Source organism: Mirounga leonina, unplaced genomic scaffold (genome assembly GCF_011800145.1).
Source record: "Mirounga leonina isolate KUSES-001 unplaced genomic scaffold, KU_Mleo_1.0 Mir_199, whole genome shotgun sequence".
Taxonomy (NCBI): domain Eukaryota; kingdom Metazoa; phylum Chordata; class Mammalia; order Carnivora; family Phocidae; genus Mirounga; species Mirounga leonina.
This window is the reverse complement of record NW_023270498.1, coordinates 9,575,836-9,593,155: the sequence shown is the minus strand read 5'-3', so window position 1 is coordinate 9,593,155 and position 17,320 is coordinate 9,575,836. Positions and strand designations below refer to the sequence as shown.

At 37.5% G+C, this 17,320-nt stretch overlaps 1 protein-coding gene across 3 annotated transcripts in view; it reads right to left on the bottom strand.

Annotated features, from left to right (window-relative positions):
- Positions 1–17,320, bottom strand: part of LOC118024540 (cytochrome c oxidase assembly factor 1 homolog) — a 99,366-nt gene that overhangs the window by 48,218 nt on the left and 33,828 nt on the right. The window contains exon 1 of one of the 3 annotated variants that reach the window (XM_035026501.1): positions 13,495–13,533. The exons of the other annotated variants lie outside the window; for them this stretch is intronic. The gene's annotated coding sequence lies outside the window, so the exon portion shown is untranslated. Of the gene's footprint in view, positions 1–13,494; positions 13,534–17,320 lie in introns of those variants that run through there. 3 annotated transcript variants of the gene reach the window in all.

Here is a 17,320-nt window from a genome sequence, read left to right as displayed (position 1 = left end):
ATTGCACTGAATGTATAGATTGCTTTGAGTAGCATACATGTTTTAACAATATTTGTTCTTCCAATCTATGAGCAGGGAATGTTTTTCCGTTTTTTTTGTGCCTTCCTCAATTTCTTTCATAAATGTTCTATAGTCTTTAGAGTATGGATCTTTTACCTCTTTGTTAGGTTTATTCCTAGGTATCTTTTGGGTTTTAGTGCAATTGTAAATGGGATCGATTCCTTAATTTCTCTTTCTTCAGTCACACTGTTAGTGTATAGAAATGCAACTGATTTCTGTGCATTGATTTTATATCCTGCCACTTTGCTGACTTACTGTATCAATTCCAGCAATTTTTTGCTGGAGTCTTTTGGATTTTCTACATAGAGTATCATGTCATCTATCAAGAGTGAAAGTTTGACTTCTTCCTTGCCAATATGGATGCATTTATTTCTTTTTGTTGTCTGATTGCTGAGGCTAGCTAGGACTTCCAGTACTTTGTTAAATAACAGTGGTGAAAGTGGACATCCCTGTCATGTTCCTGACCTCCGTTTTTTCCTGCTGAGGATGATATTCCCTGTGGGCTTTTCATATATGGCTTTTATGATATTGAGGTATGTTCCTTCTATCCCTACATGGCGGAGAGTTTTAATCAAGAAAGGATGCTGTATTTTGTCAAATGCTTTCTCTGCATCTATTGAGAGGACCATATGGTTCTTGTCCTTTCTTTTAATAATGTTGTTTAACATATTGATTTGCGGATGTTGAATCACCCTTGCAGCCCAGGAATAAATCCCATGTGGCCATGGTGAATAATCCTTTTAATGTACTGCTGGATCCTATTAGCTAGTATTTTGGTGAGAACTTTTGCATCCATGTTCTTCAGGGCTATTGGTCTGCAATTCTCCTTTTTAGTGAGGTCTTTGTCTGGCTTTGGGATCATGGCAATGCTGGCCCCATAGAATGAGTTTGGAAGTTTTCCTTCCATTTCTATTTTTTGGAACATTTCAGAAGAATAGGTATTGATTTTTCTTTAAATGTTTGGTAGAATTCTGCTGGGAAGTCATCTGGCCCTGGACTCTTGTTTGTTGGGAGAGTTTTGATTACTGATTCAATTTCTTTCCTGGTTATGTATCTATTCAGGTTTTCTATTGCTTCCTGTTTCAATTTTGGTAGTTTAAATGTTTCTAGGAATGTATTCATTTCTTAGAGATTGCCTAATTTGTTGACATATAATTACTCACAATATTCTATTACAATTTTTTCTCTTTCTTTAATGTTGGTTGTGGTCTATCCTCTATCATTCGTGATTTTATTTATTTGGGTCCTTTCTCTTTTCTTTTTGATATGTCTGGCTAGGGGTTTATCAATCTTACTAATTCTTTCAAAGAACTAGCTCCTAGTTTCATTAATAGTTGTACTGTTTTTCTTCTATTTCTCTATCACTGATTTCTGCTCTAATCTTAATTATTTCTCTTCTCCTGCTGGATTTAGGCTTCATGTGCTATTCACTTTCCAGCTCCTTTAGATGTAAGGTTAGGTTGTGTATTTGAGACTTTTCTTGTGTCTTGAGGAAGGCCTGTATTGCTACATACTTCCCTCTTAGGACTGCCTTTGCTGCATCCCAAAACTTTTGAACTGTTGTGTTTTCATTTTTATTTGCTTCCATGTATTTTTTTAATTCTTCTTTAATTTCCTGGGTGACCCATTCATTCTTCATTAGGATGTTCTTTAACCTCCATGTATTTGTGGTTCTTCCAAATTTTTTCTTGTGGTTGACTTCAAGTTTGATACCATTGTGATCTGACAATATGCATGGTATGATCTCAGTCTTTCTGTATCAGTTGAGACCCGATTTGTGACACAGTATGTGATCTATTCTGGAGAATGTTCCATGTGCACTCAAGGAGAATGGGTATTCTGCTGCTTCAGGATGAGATGCTCTGAATATATCTGTGAAGTCCATCTGGTCCAGTGTCATCAAAGCCCTTGTGTTTCCTTATTGATCTTCTGCTTGGATGATCTGTCCATTGGCTTGAGTGAGTGTTAAAGTCCCCTATTACTATTGTATTATTACCAGTGAGTTTCTTTAATTTTGTTATTAACTGGTTTATACATTTGGCTGCTCCCAAGTTAGGGGCATAAATATTTACAATTGTTTGATCTTGTAGGATAGACCCTTTTATTATGATGTAGTGTCCTTCTTCATCTCTTATTACTGTCTTTGGTTTAAAGTCTAGTTTGTCTGTTATAAGGATGGCCACTCCAGCTTTCTTTTGATGCCTATTAGCATCATAAATCATTTTCCACCCCTCACTTTCAATCTGGAGGTGTCTTTGGGTCTAAAATGAGTCTCTTATACACAGCATATTGATGGGTGTTGTTGTGGGGGTTTTTTACCCATTTTGATACACTATGTCTTTTGATTGGAGAATTTAGTCCCTTTACATTCAGAGTAATTACTGCAAGATATGAAGTTAGTGCCATTGTATTACCAGTAAAGTCCCTGCTCCTGTAGATTGTCTCTGTTCCTTTCCAGTCTTTGTTACTTTTGGGTTCTCTCTCTGCTCAATGGATCCCCTTTAATATTTCTTGCAGGGCTGGTTTTGTGTTCACAAATTCCTTTAGTTTTTGTTTGTCCTGGAAACTATTTATCTCTTCTTCTATTCTGAATGACAGCCTTGCTGGATAAATTATTCTTGGCTGCACTATTTCCCCATTCCACACACTGAATAAATCATGCCAGTCCTTTCTGGCCTGCCAGGTCTCTGTGCACAGGTCTGCTGCCAGCCTTTTGTGTCTACCCTTGTTGGTTAAGGCCCTCCTGTCCCAAGCTGCTTTCAGGATTTCTCTTTATCTTTGAAATGTGCAAACTTTACTATTATACATTGGGTTCTTGACCTATTTTTATTGATATTGAGGGGGCTTCCTTGTGCCTCCTGGACTTGAATGCCTGTTTCTTTCCCCAGATTAAGGAAGTTCTCAGCTATAATTTGTTCAAATAAACTTTCTGCCCCTCTCACCCACTTCTCATCTTCTGGGACCCCTATTATCCACGTATTTTTCTGCTTTATGGAATTGCTGGGGTCTCTATGTCTCCCTTTGTGATCTAGCATTTACTTTCTCCCCTTTTTTCAGCTTCCTTATTTTCCATCATTTTATCTTCTATATCTATGATTCGCTCTTCTGCTTCGTTCATCCTTGTTTTTATAGCCTCCACTTGGGACGGCATCTTGGTAACAGCATTTTAAATTTCAGCCCGACTACATTTTAGTTCTATTATTTCTCCAGTAAGGGAGTCTCTAGTGTCTTCTATGCTTTTTTAGCTAGTATCTTTATATTCATTGTTTTAAATTTTAGCTCAGACATCTTACTTATATTCATATTGATTAAATCCCTGGCAGTGAGTACTACCTTTTGTCCTTTTTGGGGGGTGAATTTCTCCATCTTGTTATTTTTTCCAGAAAAGAAAAGAAGAGAGAAAGAGAAGACAACAACAATGACAACAGAAAAAAGAAAACAAACAATAACAAAAACAAAAAGAAACAAAAATCAAAACAAAACAAAACAAAAAACTAGATCCTGGGTGTGCTTTGGTCTACTTATTAAAAGGAACTAGATCCCAAAATAAGAAAGAAAAACTTATATATATACAACATAAAATAAAATAAATTCCTTGAAAGGAATAAAAAAATATAGACAGAAGTATATTGTATGAAATGATATATTACTTAATGATAAATTGATAAAGTTAGATATATATTGTAAACCTTAGAGTAACTGCTAAAAAATAAAATAGCTAATGTCCCAATAATGCAGATAAATGGAATCATGGAAAAATACTCTATTAATCCAAAAAAAGCAAGAAATGGGGAATGAAGATGAAATGCAGAAAACAAAGAGCAAGATGGCAGATTTAAACTTGATCATCTTGATAATTAAATGTAAATTGTCTAAGCATTATGATTACAAAACAAACATTATAATAACATTAAAAAAGGAAACAAGATTCAATGATATACCATCTGAAAAAATTAGTTGGTCCATGACAATGACTACTGTCCCTCAGGTTTACAAAAATATGGAATATCCTCTTCTCTCCACCTGGGAAATGACTTAGTGCAAAAAGGAGGGCTCAGTAAGGTTCTCATTTTGCAGTGGGTCAAGAAATCTTTCATCAATAAAAAATTTCCCTGCTATGGAGTGAACAAATGCAGAAAGTCGGAATTATGAATTCTGCCTTTCTGGTGGCCCTAACATAGAATCAGATTTCTTGAAAAGATAAAGTTTTGGTGAATTCAAGCCTTCCAGCCACATAAAGAATTACATTAATTTGATAAGCTGGGGGATTCAGTTGTCCAAACTAATTCATATCACGGTGACCCACTGAGGCTTTTGCAAAATTGAGCCCCCAACACCAGTTAATTTTACAACAGCCATTGGGCAATGAGAAAAAAAGTTAGTGCTGCAGGCGCCTGGGTGGCTCAGTCGTTAAGCGTCTGCCTTCGGCTCAGGTCGTGATCCCAGGGTCCTGGGATCGAGTCCCACACATTGGGCTCCCTGCTCCGCAGGAAGCCTGCTTCTCCCTCTCGCACTCCCCCGCTGTGTTCCTGCTCTCGCCATGTCTCTCTCTGTCAAATAAATAAATAAAATCTTTAAAAAAAAAAAAGTTAGTGCTGCATCAAGTCAAGGATTTTGTAGGAGTTAATACATGTGTCGGCCACATCTTGGCAAGTCAGGCTGTCAAATGTGCACATCAATCTACTGAGCATGTCAGCCCAAAAAATAGGTAACCAGGCTATGTCCCAGCATCTTCCTCCTCTGTCAAGTAAGAAACAAGATATGCATCTCACTGAGTCTCTTTCATAAATAGCAAAGCCACAGCAGCTTCATTTATAGCCATAAAGGTAGTTTCCCTGATAAATATCACAAGGTGACAAAAGTAATCTCTCAAGAGTTAGGTCAGGGCTGTTAGAAGTACTGGATAAGTACTGACCTTGAATTCCTGAAAAGCAGCAGCCAATAGCAAAACAGTTTCACAATTTTATATAGCCTCTTAACATTGGTGTGTTTTGTAAAGCTAACGGCCAAATACTGAGAAGGTGTGTCCTAACGACATTCATAGTTGATTCAGCGTGAACAGTCTTATAGTGGGTTGTTTTATCCAAGGATCTAGATGAGAAACATGGAGCCAGGATGTGTAAGGGAAATCAAGATACCTAATGAAATAATCAGATCATGCGGGAAGAGGGAAAGCCAAAGTGAGTGACTTTTTCTAAGGAGCAGCATGAGGCTACTGTAACAAATTACCACAAACTTAGTGGCTTAAAACAACACATATTTATTATCTTATAGTTCTGTTAAGCAGAAGTCTAACATAAATCTTACTGGGTTAAGACAAGGTATTTGTAGGATGCGTTCTCTTCTGGGGGCTCTGTGGAGGAATTTGTTTCTTTGCCTTTTCTAGCTCGTAGAGGTTATCCACTTTCCTTGACTCATGGTCCCTTCCTCCATCTTCAAAGCTAGCAACAGCAGGCCTACTCCTCATGCTGCTATCTTGGTAGTTCTCTCTTCCAATTACCTCTCCCACAGAGACCCCTGTGATTACATTGGATTCACCAAGTTAATCCAAGATAATCTCCGTATTTTACGGTCAGCAGACTAGCAACCCCAATTCCTCTTTGCCATGTAACCAAACATGCAGAGGTTCCAAGAATTAGGACATGGACATCTTTGAGGAAGGAGTCATTATTCTGAATATCATAGTGCCCCTGGCAGCTTCCTTTTCTTCACTGGTTTGCAAGGATAAAGCAATGTTGGCTAAAGGGTAAAAACAGCACAGATTGGGGAAAATATGGGTAACCATTGTGGTTCCAAGTTCACACTTTTATAGATCTTGAGGTGTGGACAAGGCTGCCAATGAAACATCAACATTACTGAACATTGGATTGGCCCAAAAGAGAGTGGCTGGGAAACATTAGTGCCAACTATCAGAAGCACAAAAAGTAAAAAGGAAAAAGAAAAAGGGGGAAAGCGGAGTGAGAGTCAGGGTTCAATACCAGAGTCCAAAATCTGGCAATAGCTGCAAGATCTTACTTAGACAAGTCACTTAACTTCCATGCTTTACTTTCTTCATCTAAAAAATAAAAAAGTTGATCTAAATTATCCTCTAAAGTCTCTTCCAAGTCAAAATACTACAATGTAATGAAATAGGGGAGAAAGGAAAAAAGACCAGAAGTTTACTTTCCTTAAATTTAAAACCAGGGCTTAGCACTTCATCTTCCATTGGGAATGAAGAATAGAAAAGTAGACTTTTAAATTTTGAGGCCAAACAAATGATACCTTGAAAACACTAAGTATGTGGAAAAGTCTGACTCTTGTAGCACTTTCATCACTTTTCAATTTAATCCATTTAAGTAAAAACAGCCAACAGATGACATATTTGGATGAGTCCGATAATCAAAATACATAAAATGATAATATGCCATTAAGAAAGGAAAGAAAATTTCAGGTTAACCATTCTTTAGTGTTGGGCAGGAAGAAATGAGAAAAGTGGAGGAACTAGTTTCTAGGAAGTAGAAAGTGTCATTCAGGAAGAATAATTTATGAGTTATGAAATGGTAACCAGTGGATTAATAAACACCTCAGAATACAACCCTAAAAATGAACAAAAAAATTAATCAAATGAATGGATATTCCACATGATCTCAGAATACTAATTTTAAAATGATAAAGTATTGAAATATATATGCAGTTAATCCTTATCACACAAGACTATTGTCCATAATATATGAATACTTATTTTTTTAAGATTTTATTTGTTTATTTGACAGAGAGAGATAGTGAAAGAGGGAACACAAGCAGGGAGTGGGAGAGGGAGAAGCAGGCTTCCCGCTGAGGAGGGAGCCCGATTCGGGGCTCGATCCCAAGACCCCGGGATCATGACCTGAGCCAAAGGCAGACGCTTAATGACTGAGCCACCCAGGCGCCTGAATACTTATTGATTATAGCAATTTAATGTATTTAATATAACTAAATCCCTAGAGATAGTACCTAGACTTTTTTTTCCAGAAAGAATTGAGTGTAATTATTAACCAATCTATATAAATTTACCAGAGGAACACTGAAAAGTTAAAAAATTACAGTCGACCTAAAAACAAAGGGAAATCCCCTCTAAAGTAATAATCTTTATGTCTACTTTTTGGCCTCAATTAACACTTAAACATTAGTAATTTTTTAATCTTTGAGAATTCAGAAATAAGTTTATCTGAGTAATTTATACATTAAGAAGAGAGCTACAGTTTTTTATAAATGATTGTGTGTTCTAAATAGTGAATATGTAAAAGAAAACTATAGAGAGCCAACACTTTAAGGACATTATAGCTAAATTTAGGAATAGAGTATTTATAGAGCAATCATGGAATAAAAGTTGTGGTTCTGGTGACAGTGAATTAGACATTTAGAAACTGGAGCCCTAAATCCCCACAATCTTTTAAAGCCTAGATTTGCTCATCTGTAACACAAAAGATTCTAACATTTGAGAGGATGACAGGTAGTTATTTTTCATATTCATTGATGGCAAACACTAAGAAACAGGCATATACTATCAAATGAAAGCCTTATGATGGATAAGGGAATAGATTTATGTTAAAAAGTATTGTTAAATATTGCAACATCATAAAAATCCTGCAAATTACTTGTTTGTTTAATAGTAAACTTTATTTTTAGAGAAGTTTTAGTTTCACAGAGAAATTGAGCAGAAAGTACAGAGAGATCCCATGTGTCCCTGCGTAGCCCCCTTCACATATAGCCTTCCCTACTCAACATCCTGTACCAGAGTGGGCCATTTATTACAATCAGTAAATATCTACAGTGACAAATCATTATCATCCAAAGTCCACAGTTAAATTGTTTACTCTTGATGTTATACATTCTATGGGTTTTAACAAATGTATAACATGTATCCACCATTACAGTACCATACAGAATATTTTCACTACTACAAAAGTCGTCTGAGCTTTGCCTATTCATCCTTAGCTCCCGCTAACACCTGGCAACCACTGATCTCTGTATTCAAATGACTTTTTTTAAAGGCCAAATGCCTACCTAGGACAATGTAGCCTAGAGTTGGGAAGACTGGTTATAGGACCACTCAGTGTCCTAGGCCGTCTCCATTCACTGTTGTACAACATCCCAGAGCACTTGAGCTGTCACTATTTTTTTTTTTTTGAAGATTTTATTTATTTATTTGACAGAGAGACAGCAAGAGCAGGAACACAAGCAGGGAGAGTGGGAGAGGGAGAAGCAGGCTTCCTGCTGAGCAGGGAGCCCGATGTAGGATTCGATCCCAGGACCCTGGGATCATGACCTGAGCCGAAGGCAGACGCTTAACGACTGAGCCACCCAGGCGCCCTTGAGCTGTCACTATTATGCAAGTAGTACAGGATAAGGAAACTGACAGAGTAAGAAAATACTCCACCCATGAAACTTAGTAAGTTACTGATGTGTTTCTTCATAACAGTATTCTGATATTGTACTCAACTAAACATCAAAGAATTTTAGAGTGGTACAATGTAAAATCAAGCAAGCAGTACTTTTTTAAAGATTTTAAAGTAATCTCTACACTCAACGTGGGACTCGAATTCACAACCCTGAGATCAAGAGCCACATGCTCTACTGACTGAGCCAGCCAAGTGTCTCAAGCAAGGAGTATTTTTGCCTTCACCATTTTTTCCAGTAGTCTTTAATATTTATGATGTTACTTTCAATTAATTTTATTCTTCAACAGATGCTAAAGGAATAACTAAAATAAAAGAAATTGGTATTTCCTGCTCCTGACAGTAATAAAAAGTCATCATCATAATATCCTACCAGCTTTTTGTTTCCCAGCTTTCTGTTAAGAAATGAAAAATTAAGTTCATTGTGTTGCACATTCTACAGATCAAAAATCCAGTCTTTCTTTCTTCTTTTTTTTTTCAGCAGGGGTCAAAATACTGGAAATGAATAGTTGCAAATGCTAAAAGCAGGCTCTGGCCATTTACATTTATTCAATATATTTTACTTCTAAAAAAAACCATAATGACCATTCCTCAGGGGTCTTCCCTGACTCAAACCTGACTTACAGCTGTAACCCTAAACTCTAGACTCAGTACAATCCCTAAACCCTAAACTCTAGACTCAGTACAGTCAGGTAGGTATAGAAGACCCAAACTGTCTGGGCCACCTGGGTGAGGTCCTATCACTTAGAACATGTTTCCACTTGCCAAAACAACTCATTTCCAGTCAGAGAGGAAAAGAGCTAATGAAGAAACAGCACAAAAGACCACAGTATCTCCAACTACAATGTATTTCCAGGCGACCAGTTTTCAGATTAAAAAAAAAAAAAAAAAAGGTTTTCTTGGATTCTGCAAGCCCTCTTCTATGTATTCTATGTACTTTAAGAAGAAAAGAGAAAAAATCATGGCTGGGACTATTTTGGTTTACCCTATAACCTAAGGCCAGTACACTTTGATATGAAATCTATTTTGCTACTCAAGACAGGCAGCATAAGAGCCTTTTTAATAAATAAATCTCCCCCAGTGAAGAGATAGTTAATATAACAGGGGCATAAGCATGGTTTCTAGATGCTAGTAATGTTCTGTTTCTTGGTGCTCATTCCACAATATATACAGGTGCATACTTTTCAGTATTCATGCAATACTTCAATGAAAAGTTCAAACCAAAACAAAAATCAAACATTTACCAACAGAATAAAAGATTCATGGGTATAAATAGGTAATTCACAGAAATTCAAAGGGCCAATAAACTTTTAAAGATGCCCCACCCCTCCTGAACTCCCAAACCCTTTTCCTATGCCCTCAAAAACACATCTGTCATCCTCAATTACTCATCCTTTTTTCAGAACATTCCTGCTTGGGACACAACCCTGGCTGTACATACAATCACCTGGGAGTTAAAAATATTTACTTAAGCTTGAGCTCCACCCCAGACTGTCTGAGTCAGTATCTCTGGGGGCTGGGACCAAGGAAATGGTATGTTCACAAGCCCTCCCTGATGATTTTAATGCACAGCCAGGGTTGAAAGCCACTGCCAACTGAAACCTGGCTCTCCCTGCAACCCTTTCCAGTCCTGACTGTCTTCATTCTCATACTCCTCTTCACATTAGGCCTGGAGACAGGGTAGGTATTCTTATTTCTTTCTGCTACTTCCAAACTACTGTCTCACCTGCCTCCCTAAAATTCTAGCTTTCAATCTCAAATTTTCAGACCAAATTATCATCACCATCCCTAATGCTTGCTGCAGTCATCGACATGACACCTCCAATATCATTCCTTAAATATTTTAGTTCCTGGCCATAACTCTCTCCAACCCTGTTCTTATCAAAATGCATGATGATCTAAGAAGTCAAAAAAAATACCTTGAGACAAATGAAAACAGAAGAATGACGCTAAAATTTATGGGATGCAGGGCGTCTGGGTGGCTCAGTCAGTTAAGCGTCCAACTCTTGGTTTCAGCTAGGTCATGATCTCAAGCCTCATGTCAGGCTCCCTGCTCAGCAGGGAGTCTGCTTGTCTCCCTCTCTGCCCCACCCTCTGCTCATGCCCTCCCTCCCTCTCTCTCTAAAATACCATAAATCTTTAAAAAAATAAAATAATATTTATGGGAAGCAGCAAAAGCAGTTCCAAGCAATAAATGCTGACCTTAAGAAAAAAGAAAAATCAAAAATAAACAAGCAAACATTACATCTCAAAGAACTAGAAAAAGAAAAACAAATGAAACCCAAAGTTAGTAGAAGGAAGGAAATGACAAAGATCCAAGCAGAAATAAATGAAATAGAGATGAAAAAAAAAAATGGAAAAGACCAAGGAACTAAGAGCCGGTTCTTTGAAAAGATCAACAAAATTGACAAACCTTTAGCTAGACTCACCAAGAATAAAAACAAGAGGACTTACATAAAATCAGATGAAAGAGACATTACAACTGATTCCACAGATATAACAAAGAATCATAAGTGACTACTATGCACAATTATATGCCAACAAATCTGACAGCCTAGAAGAAATCAGTAAATTCCTAGAAACAAAATGCATGATGATTTAAATATCCACATAAATGATCCTTGACATCCTCCTCTCCTCTCAGGGTACACTCCTTCACTTGACCTCAGCTACTCGTCCTTAGTCATGCTCTAGAACTCCTCACTAATAACTTGAAACCCCGAACAATCTCAATTTCTGGCTTCCCACTACCCAGCCAGCCTCTACCTTTTCAACTCACCTCTTCAAATATCTTTACTCTAATATTTTTAAACCTCAGCTCTATAATCCACTGGTCCTATCACCTTTGCGCTGTCCTTCACCCACCTTAGAGTCCATGGTCCATTATTATAATCCCCCTCCTTTGAATACACCCTCAACTAATTCCCCTATCATGATCACCAGGCAAATCCCAATCCTAGATAAATCCTATTCTCCACCTTATTGGCACAGGTGGTGTGGCCTTGCAATCACTGACCAGTTCTCTAGTCTCCTGAGTTATCAGGTCATACATTTTACTATATTTTACTTCTGTATCTCCCTCCCCTCCTTGGGCTCAGCAGATGATCTTGCTTCCCAATTCATTGAAAAAATAAAAGCAATCAAAATCTATCCACTTATCTACATTTGTGCCAAAGTACTCTTGCCTTCCCTTTGCCATTATGGATGAATGGTCTGTGTTCCTACTAAGACCAATCCCTCCATTGTATCCCTCCATCTCCTTTCATCTACTCAACCTCATTCCAGCAATTCACCCCTCTCTCTTAACGCATCATCAATTTCCTTTATTATACTATTCTATTATACTATTCATATCAGCATCAAACACACTATACTAGCTCCTATCTTTGAAAAAACTCTTAATCCTGTATCATCTTCCAGCAATGGTCTCATTTTTCTACTCCCTTTAGGGAAGAAATTCCTCAAAAGAGGTATCTATTTTTGTTATCTTCCATTCCTGTCTTCCCATTCTTTCTTGAAAGCACTCCATCTTAGCCTTTATCTCCTTACTACTGCACAGAGACAGCTTCTATGAAAGTCATTAATGCCTTCCATATTGTTAAAACCAAAGGTCAAGTCTCAGCACTCATCTTACTTGATCTGGGCATATTCAACATCGCCAACCAATTCTCCTTTGAAACAGTTTCTACACTAGGCTTCCAGGACACTACTCACTCTTGGTTCTCCTCCTTACTGAGCACTCTCTCTTGTCAGTAAACCTCATTCTCCTGACCTGTAAACGCTGGACTGGCCCAGGGATCTTCTTGGACTTCTATCTCTGCACTCATTCCTTCATCCAATCTCATGGCTTTAAACCACTCCTCTATGCTGATATCCATACTCCTCAATCAGATTTCTCTGTATTCTGGACTCTTGAATCTACCTGCCTAGTCAACATCTTAACCTGAATGCTAAGGAAGCATCTAGAACTTGCTTGTTCAAAATCAAATTCCTGATTTCTCTCTCCTTCCTAAACCTGCTTCTCCCACAGAACCCTTTCAATGAATGGCAACTCTAGCCTTCCAGTTGTCCAGGCCCAAAACTCTGTATTTTTTCTCTCACATTCCACCTCTAATACATGAGCATATCTTGTTCATTCTACTTTCAAAATATATCTAGACTGTGAACATTGTTCACCACCTTCATCTACACCCTGGACTAAGTCACCATCATCTCTTGCCTGAATTATAACAACAGCCTCCTAATTAGTCTCCTTGCTTTCTCCTTTAGCCTCTCCTATACTGTCCTCTTAATACAGCAAGCACAGTGATCCTTTTAAAACCTAAATAAGATTACATCACTTCTCTGTTAAAAACCTTCGCATTTCAGATAGTAATCACACTCAAGGTAAAAGACAAAGTCTTTACAATAGCTAATGAGCCTCCCTATTAATTCTCTCACCTCATCTCCTTGCCACACGAAAGTCTTCTCATTTGTTTTTCCCTCTGTCTGCAATTTAAGTTTGATAAAACCAAGAATGATCAGAATATGGAACAAAAACTTTTATACACCAATGGTGGGAGTATAAATTCATGTGAGTACTTTACAGAACAATTTGGCAACATATAGTAAAGCTGAAGATGCATATGCCCTTCAGTCCAGCAACTTCACATCTGCATAAAAATCCTAGACTCTGGGGCCTAGAGCAATTATCTTACACATACTACAAGAATACCCACTGCCACATTGTATGTAAAAGCAGAACAACCAGAAATCTAAATATCTACCAACAGGAAATGTATAAATTATAATAAATATAATGGAATACTATATAACAGCTAAAATAAATGACTAACCTACAAATATCAACATGCCTGTAGTTAAAAACCACAATGGTAACCTAATGAAAAGCAAGCTGCAGAATGATATATATTACAGTATGTTCCTATGGATATATATTATTGAAAACATGGAAAATGAAGCTATCTTATGTATGACTATATTCATACATAACAAAATATATCAGGACAGTGGTTACCTCTGATGAAGAAAGGAAGAAGACAGGGGCGCCTGGGTGGCTCAGCCGTTAAGCGTCTGCCTTCGGCTCAGGTCATGATCCCAGGGTCCTGGGATCGAGCCCCGCATTGGGCTCCCTGCTCAGTGGGGAGTCTGCTTCTCCCTCTCCCACTCTCCCTGCTTGTGTTCCCTCTCTCGCTGTGTCTCTCTCTGTCAAAATAAATAAAATCTTAAAAAAAAAAAAAAAAAAGAAAGGAAGAAGACAGAAAAATAGATTCGGGGAGGATTATACAGAATACTTCAACAGCATCAGTTTTGTTTTATTTCTTAAAAAAGAAAAGCTTAGCAAGTATGGGAAAAAGATCAGGACTTGACAGGAATAGATGATAGGTACATGGGTATTTGTTAAGTTATTCTCTGTAGTCTTAAAATAGTCATAATTTTAATCAAGCATATTACATTCTAAGAAAAATTATGTGATTAAAATCCCACACTTTCCAAACTTCATAAAAAACAATGGCCACCTTAGCTTCTTCTACCTGAAATGAATGGTAGTTGTCAGGGATTTTCTGAAAATTCTGGAATTCCACAAAAAGAGGCTTGGTTTGCCATCACACTACTCTACCTCAGCTTCCTTTTTCTTAAAGCAGCACATTTCTACTTAAATATTAATCATCTGTAAACAGTACCACATAATTACACTGCCCTCAGTGAGGGCTGTGAAGTGGAAATGCAATCTGAAGCAAACACAGCAATAGGCACCAAGATTCAAATAAGCTTCTTAAATCACCAGTTGGTACAAGTGACTAATGTAAAGGTAGATAACCGCTTTTTCATTTAGAGTTGGGTTTCTGAATTATAACAGAACCAGTGATATCTCTTTTTCTATAAGTCCTTTACCAAAACCAGCCTGTGTAAGTTGAATTCTAGAAAAATTTTCCTTATGATCACCTATTAATTAGTTTAATACAGGATGAAAATCCTAGAACACTAAAGCATAATCTTTAGGAAAACTGAATTTCACAAGGTCAAAACAAAAGTTATGGAACTGCATACAATATGAAAAACAAATGTTTAGCCTGCAGATAAATCACAGGTTAGATTAATTTCGTGACTCAAAACAACCCACTTGCTCTTAAAAGCAAGATTGTCCAGTCAAGAAATGGGCAGAAGATACAAACAGACACTTCTCCAAAGACATACAAATGGCCAACAGACACATGAAAAAATGCTCCACATCACTTGCCATCACTGCAATACAAATCAAAACCACAATGAGATACCACCTCACACCAGTTAGAATGGCTAAAATTAACAAGACAGGGAACAACAAATGTTGCCAAGGACGTGGAGAAAGGGGAACCTTCTTACACTGTTGGTGGGAATGCGAGCTGGTACAGCCACTCTGGAAAACAGTATGGAAGGTCCTAAAGAAGTTAAAAATAAAGGTACCCTATGACCCAGCAATTGCACTACTGGATATTTATCCCAAAGATACAGATGTAGTGAAGAGAAGGGCCATATACACCCCAATGTTCACAGAAGCCATGTTCTCAATAGCCAAACTGTGGAAGCAACCGAGATGTCCTTCAACAGATGAATGGATAAAGAAGATACGGTTCATACATACAATGGAATATTACTCAGTCATCAGAAAGGGTGAATACTTACCATTTACATCGACATGGATAGAACTGGAGGGTATTATGCTAAGTGAAATAAGTCAATCAGAGAAAGTCAATTATCATATGGTTTCACTCACATCTGGAGTATAAGGAATAGCACAGAGGACCACAGGGGTAAGGAGGGAAAACTGAATGGGAAGAAATCAGAGAGGGAGACAAACCATGAGAGACTCTGGACTTTGGGAAACAAACTGAGGGTTGTGGAAAGGGAGGTCGGTGAGAGGATGGTATAACTGGGTGATGGGCATTAAGGAGGGCACATGATGTGATGAACACTGATTGTTATACACAACTAATGAATCATTGAACATTGTATCAAAAAACTAATGAGGTACTATATGTTGGCTAATTGAATTTAAATTAAAAAAAAAAAACAGATTGTTTTTAAAAATCTCAAACATGAAAACTGAGACCAATTCACAAATGCAGGGGCATAAACCCAGCTGACCACTATAAGTGACAAACCTCTTAATGCTGTGGTTTCCTTACTTTAATACAATGGAAAAATACTGAATACTTGCCACCCACTAATATTTATACAGAAACTTTGAGACTCTCAGAACAAAACTCAATGCAAAACCTGTTTGATAACCATAGTGAAAGTTAAAAGAGTTGATGCAGGAGGTAGCCATGAGCCAAAAATGATACCCAAACAGCAGGAGAACAATTCTATTATGCTAATTACTTATAAACTATTTTAGTGGCTGCGAGGTGTGACTCATCGGTAGTTTGTCATACTTGCCCATGATCTTGGGTACTTAGTTTCCAAGGACATTAATCGAAGCTTCAATGTGCTTTAAAGGCCCATTACCCATTTTACTGATTAAATAAACTTTACAATTAGATACGACTAGGAGGGCACGCCAAGCATAGACTTCCATCACACATATGATCCACCTGCAAAAGGGCTGATATATCCATTCTAAGAAAGCATCTGCATACTTGAAAGCCACAGGCCTCACCACCACTTTATATTAACATAAACAGCTTTGCAATTGTCAGCCAGAAAGTTTCAAATTCCCCAGGGCTTTATTTTGGCACTGCAGAGACATCTAGGGCTTGGGAAAACTCAGAACGGGGTGGATTAGGAAAGCTACAATTATACCTTGACTGCCTTCGTCAAATTATAGGAGTGAGAGGTGAAGACATTAATGGAGACACTACCAGTAAGAGAACACACCCTTAAAGGTAAATCCTGCATTCTGATAAACTGGGATCAGTGTGGAAAAAGGGATATATACCCACCACCTGGTGAATTTAACAAGAAGCACAACAATGAGGAGTGCCTAGTTCATATGTCTCTAAGAAGAGAAATTCATGCTTTCGGCTGTAACCAAAGTAGTTATTATGATTTAATTAAAAGTTCTTATTTACTTTAATAATTACAGAGTTAATTATACCTGTTTAAAGTGAGCCATGGGATTTTGGATCAACCTGTTATTTGTAAAAAAAAAAAAAAAAGTGAAGACTTTTTTCTAAGTACTAATCAGCACGGGTGTGTTTTGTATTTGCTCTAGTACAGTTTCCCATCTTGCAAGACTGCCTAGACTCCCGCTTGACTCTCTTTCCCACACAGCCAGTACCCCGTCACGTAGACACAAAAAGGGAATAGCAAATAATCCTGTGCGGAAACGTTTTAGTTGATTGAATAGGTCCGCTATAGAAGCTTATTTGATATCTTACAAATAATACCACATATATTTAGAATGTTATTAACATCCCAACATGTAATTAGCATATCACAGACACTATCATTTCAGAATGAGCACCACCTTAGAAGTTATAGCCAGAGGCATATGAGAAATATGTTGAAAGAAAAATTAGGCAGGAGGAGGGGAATTCTTGGGGCAAGATTAGAGTGAGCCTAACTTTTCAAATATACAACTTCCCAGGCTTGGGACTATTTTGGGTACATTTCAGTCAGTCCTTTTGATTCCTCACCTGGTAGATCTATGTTAAGTATATAAGTATGTATGTGTGTGTGTGTATGTGTGTGTGTGTGTATATATATATATAACATAGTTTTGTAAGCATGTAAAGGAATAGGGAAGACTTAATTTCTACCTCTTTAGTGTCCCTCATGAAACAAAAATCAAGACTGTGCCAGCAAATCCAGGATGCTCTGTGATTTTGATGGATTTTATCCAAATTAGGCTCTAAATA